The sequence below is a fragment of the Mobula birostris genome, chromosome 18, assembly GCF_030028105.1.
Source record: "Mobula birostris isolate sMobBir1 chromosome 18, sMobBir1.hap1, whole genome shotgun sequence".
NCBI lineage: Eukaryota > Metazoa > Chordata > Chondrichthyes > Myliobatiformes > Myliobatidae > Mobula > Mobula birostris.
Genome location: NC_092387.1, coordinates 62,511,716 through 62,517,715, shown reverse-complemented (window position 1 = coordinate 62,517,715; position 6,000 = coordinate 62,511,716). Strand labels below are relative to the sequence as shown.

General features: G+C 45.1%; 1 protein-coding gene across 9 annotated transcripts in view; it reads left to right on the top strand.

Moving 5' to 3' along the window:
* The first annotated feature begins 388 nt into the window (after positions 1 to 388).
* The window catches only part of dlg5a (discs, large homolog 5a (Drosophila)), a 232,376-nt gene continuing 226,764 nt past the window's right edge, over positions 389 to 6,000 (top strand). For all 9 annotated transcript variants that reach the window (XM_072282816.1, XM_072282813.1, XM_072282814.1 and 6 more), the window contains exon 1: positions 389 to 552. The gene's annotated coding sequence lies outside the window, so the exon portion shown is untranslated. The remainder of the gene's footprint in view (positions 553 to 6,000) is intronic.

Here is a 6,000-nt window from a genome sequence, read left to right as displayed (position 1 = left end):
TCAGGTCTTGATTATACAATGTAGAAAACTTGGCCTGAAACTGCATACATAAGGCCCATCAGCAACAAGAAAGGGGAAATAAACGCAATCATCACAAATTGTTGTACTCTTACTCCAGTTTTCACATACTTATGTGTGAGAACCCGTTGCCACCACATCAACGCACTTTAACATCGAATAAAATGAAAGGCGCTTGCGCAGCAAAAAAAAGCCGAATTGGGTTACCGTCTGCTCCAGCCGGCAGATGAGCAGTCGCGCCTGCGCAATGTGCGATCCCTGCGAGGTTCGGTACGTCAACGCATCAAGCCCGGAGTTACCTGCGCACGCGCAGTGGGGAGTTGCGCTCAGTTTTGCCCTCCCCGACCTGCGCGCATGCGTAACTAGCGCCTGGAGTTGGCGTCACGCAGTGGCCGAGTGGAGAGAGACAGCGCGCCCTCGGAGCGGGAATGGGGCCGAGGAACGGCCTCTGTTACCGGTACCGAGCAGCGCCGGCTTCTCGCCATTCAAGTTCATTGCAGAGCAGATAACAGAGGATCGCTGGGGAGCGCTAAGGTAAGCGGGAGGGCGGTGCTGGGAGTGTCCGTGGTGGCAGCGGCCCGCCCGGGGGCAGGGTGGGTGGGTGTTCGCTGTGTGTCCCCACCACTGCCAAAGCCATCGCAGACTCCCGCACCCCATGCACATCATCTCCTGCAGATCACCTCTTTACTCAACACCACCCCTGCACATCGTCTCCTATAAATCACCCCTTCCTGCACAGCATATCGTGCAGATCACCCCAACACAACACTCTCCTGCACATCATCCCCTACAAATCACAACACACCTTTTTGTCGCGCAGATCACCCTAACACAACTCCCCCTGCTCATCATCTCCCGTAGATCAGCCCAACACAACCACCACACACTTCCCGAAAAGATCATCTTCCAACATAACACTCCCCTGCACAACAACTCCCGCACGTTACCTCCTGCAGATAACCCCCCAAACACAACATACTCTCTGCAACCACCACCTGCACATCCCTTCCTCAGATCATTTCCAGCATGCCATCCCCCCAATTCATTGTCGTCTTCGTGCAACCTTCCTGCCGAACTCTCTATACACCCTCCTCATTCATCCAGCAGTTACCACATCCTCACCGGCAGATCCTCACTCCCTCCCCCACAATCCAGCAGTTCTCCATGGTCTTCATTCCGCCTACACTCCCCAAAACATCCCCTCTAAACAACTTCCTACGCTTGTCGTCTGCAGCGGTGTCATCGTGCCCCTACTCTCTATTTCCTTGTACCCCTCCCTATGCAGCATCTTCCTTGCCCACCTCTCTCACTTTAGGTTCACCTGACCCTGATCACTCCTCTCCCTGCCCTCTTTTTCCCCATTATGTGACTCAGCAATCTCACCCATTTAGTTCCCACTCTACTCTCTACCTGATCTACTACTCATCTTGTGCATGTGTTTGAATGCATAAGGTCAGAATATATGATCTTTTTTTTCGGTGGGGGGGATAGAAACAACTAATTGTTGGAGAAACACAACAGGTTAAGCAGTGTCTGTAGCGGTTGTTGGTGTGTCAGGTGAACATCTGCGTTGGGATGTCTTAATCTAAGAAGTTCTACTCTTGTGTCTTTCATTTTTATATATGGTGGTTAGGAGGGTGGTTAGGGGAGCAGACAAGGTTATTGGGGTCTCCCTACCTTCTGTCGAAGACCTCCTTCAGAGTCGATGCCTCCAGAAGACTCGGTACATCATTAAAGACCCCTCACGTCCTCTCCATGAACTGTTTGTTCTTCTGCCATCAGGCAAACGTTACAGGAGCATTAAAACTAAAACCACAAGGCTAATAAACAGCTTCCTCCCACAGGCAGTCAGACTGCTAAATAGCTGCTCCACCTGACTCTGCTTTGGACACTTTTAACTTGCACTGGACACTTATAACTTGATTTTAACTGACATGTGGCTGTTGTGTTTTACTATTTATTATATTTATTACTTAGTGTTGCGTTTGTTATGATTGCACTGCTCCTGGGAAACGCTGTCTCATTCTGCCCTGCAGAGCTGAAGTACGGTTAGAATGACAATAAAGTTTTTTGAATCTTGAATCTTGGTAGTAATCCAGTTCTTATTCAGTGTTGTTTAATGTCATTTCAGAACTAGAATCAGGTTTAATATCATGGGCATATGTTGTGAAATTTGTTGTTACACGGCAGCAGTGCATTGCAATACATAATTAAAAACTGTGAATTACAGTAAGAAATAAGACAGTCCTTTAATTTAACAAGTTAGATTAAAAAAGTAATGCAAGAAAGTAGTGAGGTAGGGTTCAGTGTCCATTGAGAAATCTGAAGGCAAAGGGGAAGAAGATGTTCATGAATCATGCAAAGTGTACCAGTACACAAATGTAAAGGAGAACAAAATAATTGTTACTCCAGCTCCGATGCAGCTAAAAAAAACACAATAAAATAAAGGGAACAATAATAATTTAAAAAACAAAATAAAATACATTAATTGTATGTCCATAAAGTGACGCAAACACAGAAGTGTCTGTACATAAGATGATTGACAGGAAATGATAAAGTACTGGTGGTGGTGTGGAGGAGTGTGTATTAGTGAGCGGATATGTCCATCAGCCTTCTGAAGCTCTCCGTTGGTCAGGGTTGACCATGGATATTGTGTCCTAGCTGTCTTAGGTCATATGCAAGCCAGGGCAGTATGATATGGAGAGCAAGCTGTTGCCTGTGCAGCAGGCTCCCACTCTCCATGCAGCTGATGAATCCAAAGGAATGGCAGAGACTGATACAGTTTAGCACCAGTGGCATTGCAGGAGTTGACAGTCAGCATTGAACTCAACGTAGGACTGCCATAGGGACTCCAGCTCCAGATTTTTCCTTGTGGTTTACTCCCGAAGCCTTCTCCATGAGGCATAGCCACAAGGCAGTAGAGGTTTGAGATCAGTTTTCCTTCTCCTAGATGAGTTGTCAACCGTGGCTGACGAGCTCCATCTGCCCGAATCGACTGATTTTGAGATGCCAATAACCTGCTTTTGCCCCTTCTGTTCATAGAAACGGTTCTTCTGGGCTTAGTAGCCACATGTGAATGCCAGGAGATGGACTTGGTTGTCAGATGCTATTTGAGACACGCGCCATTGTGAGCATTTAATAGGTAGTGGGATCTTATTCCCACGACCAGTCCCGGCTATGACTACCTTAAGGAACTAAAGTTTACTGCTTGGGGAAAGTAACTGTTTTTGAGTCTTTTTTTGGAGTTTTGAGAGTCCTGTTGAAATTCCCTGTTTCTGTGATGAAAGACAAGCTTGTCTTTTGGAAAATGTATTTGTACACTTGTCTGATTTTTGAGACTGAGGTTGTTTACCTATGCTTTGTCTCTATTGGTGCCTAACTTTGTGTATGTTTATGTGTGACTTTCTGCATGAGTGTGATGTACATTCTAACATTACAGGAGCTGGCCCCAATATGTAGCTGAATGGACATTTGTCTGCACAGAACAGACGTTGGAATGGTCATTCTGTCTGTGCATTGGTGATTTATGAGAATAAAACTGCAATTTATGTATGTTTTCCATTGCTTGTGTCCATCTCAGAGCCAGAGACAGCTTTTGCCTGTTGACATAGTAATGCATTTCTTTACTTGAGAGATACTGAAAATAGAATGACATTCATGGTGCTAATTTAACTGAGTAATGATATCTGCCTATGAAATTCTGAATGAGTGTGTGAGATTGGGGAAGCATGTCGTAGTAGTAATGCGATCACTGAGTCGAGTAAAATGTTCTCCGAAGGGGGTGTCTGTTGCTGGGTACTCAGGCCACTGTGGAGACCGATCTGGGATCCACATACTCTGGTGCAGTGTGGGCATCTGTAAGTAGTGGCTGTTGGTTAGTGGTTGGGTCTTTTGGTTGTTCAGTCCTTCCTTTCATATCTGCCACTTATTCTCTGCTGCACAGCGAAGGTCGCTCTCATGTAGCGCAGCCTCCTCTTGAACCGATTTCCTGCAGGTGTATCTATTGAGTGTTGGTGCGTGGCCAAGTGGTTAAGGCGTTGGTCTAGTGATCTGAAGGTCGCTAGTTCGAGCCTCAGCTGAGGCAGCGTGTTGCGTCCTTGACCAAGGCACTTAACCACACAGTGCTCTGCGATGACACTGGTGCCAAGCTGTATAGGTCCTTGCCCTTCCCTTGGACAACATCGGTGGCATGGAGAGGGGAGACTTGCAGCATGGGCAACTGCCCGTCTTGCATACAACCTTGCCCAGGCCTGCACCCTGGAAACCTTCCAAGGTGCAAATCCATGGTCTCACGAGACTAATGGATACCTATAATAAATCTATTGAGTACATTATCTTCCCAGTGGTTAGATGTAATGTTGAATTTCTTCAGGCTGATTTTGATGTTATCTTTGAAGTGTTTCCCTTGTCCACCAGAGGCTTACTGACCTTCCTTCAACTGTGAGTAAAGGATATGTTTGGGGAGGTGTGATTTAGGCATCCAGATGACATGACCTATCCATCGGTGTTGGCATGGCTTTTATCATGGTGGAAATGCTGTTCATGTTGGCCTTCCCCAGAACACCGGTGTTAGTGCGTCTGTCCTTCCAGCTGATTCTCAAAATCTTTTGTAAAGCTCTTTGATAATTTTCCAGGGCTTTCTGGTGCATATTGTAGGTTGTCCATGATTCAACTCCATTCAGTAGAAAGGACAACTTTTTGTTTGGACCTGGAGGTCGTGGTCTTCAAAGACTCTTTTCCTTAATCTTGCATAGGCTCCACTAACACTACGCAGGCAGTGACTAATCTGAGTTGATGCCTACTTTTGAGGAGAGAATGCTGCCAAGGTAGGGAAATTGGTCTACACCTACAAGGGTGATATCTTCATTTTTTATGTGGTTGACAAGAGGAAGCATGTGCCACCTTACGAGAATATATTTTGTCTATGTTGGTCTCGCTGTCAGACAATGTATACGGGTGTTTCTGTACTTGTGCTTCAGTGATGCCATGCGCATGTCTGAACCTGCCAGTTTGCGAAAGCGTGTGCTACTTTGTTATGTCGTAGCGTGTACCTGTGCAAGAGTTCTTGTGTTTCCTTATGTGAGAAAGTCTGCAAACGAGTACAGGAGCTTTTCACGATCCTGCATTTGAGTAAAAAAAGGTTTTGTATCTGTTTCTGAATAGAACTTTAAATCTGTGTGTGCACAGCCAGTGTGCAAATTGACTCTATCTGTCCTTGCACAGCTCTGAGGGAATATTGTGCTGTTATGTCTTTGCTTAGATATCTATGTGTAATTGATTCTTTGGTTGAAAGAGAGAAATTTGCATGTATGATTGTGTACCTTTCTGTTTGAATGCTTTTGTTTACAAAGGTGAGGCTGCAGCTGCCAGCAAGGATAAGAGAGGGGGATGATGTTTCATTTGTGGCTGTTGGTGAGGCTTTGAATTAAGGGACATGCAAGTAAAACTAAAGCATTAAATTTACATTTGTATGTTACAAGTGAAAGATTTGCTAATCAGATTTCATTTTGTGTTTTAAATTTTTGCTAGTTGCTTGCAAAGAATACTCAACACTTTTTCATTGTACAGTAGTTTACAAGGTGACAACTTGGCCAGTGCTATGGTTAGTGGTTAGTGTAACACTATTACCGCTTGGGTTGTTGGAGTTCAGAGTTCAATAACGATGCCATCGGTAAGGACTTTGTACTACATTCTTCCCTGTGACTGCATGGGCTTCTTCCAGATGCTCTGATTTCTTCCCATGGCCCAAAGATGTACTGGTTAGTGAGTTAATTGGTCATTGTAAATTGTCCTGCGATTAGGCTTGGGTTAAATAGGTGGGTTGCTAGGTGGTGTGGCTTGTTGGGCCGGAACAGCCTTTTCTGTGTTTTATTTCTATAAACAAAAATAAAAGTTGAGGGAAGGAATGGTTCTGTAGTTGAGGAACATGAGAATATTTATAACAACTCATGTTTACTTACTGTCAAATTTGTAATACTGCTA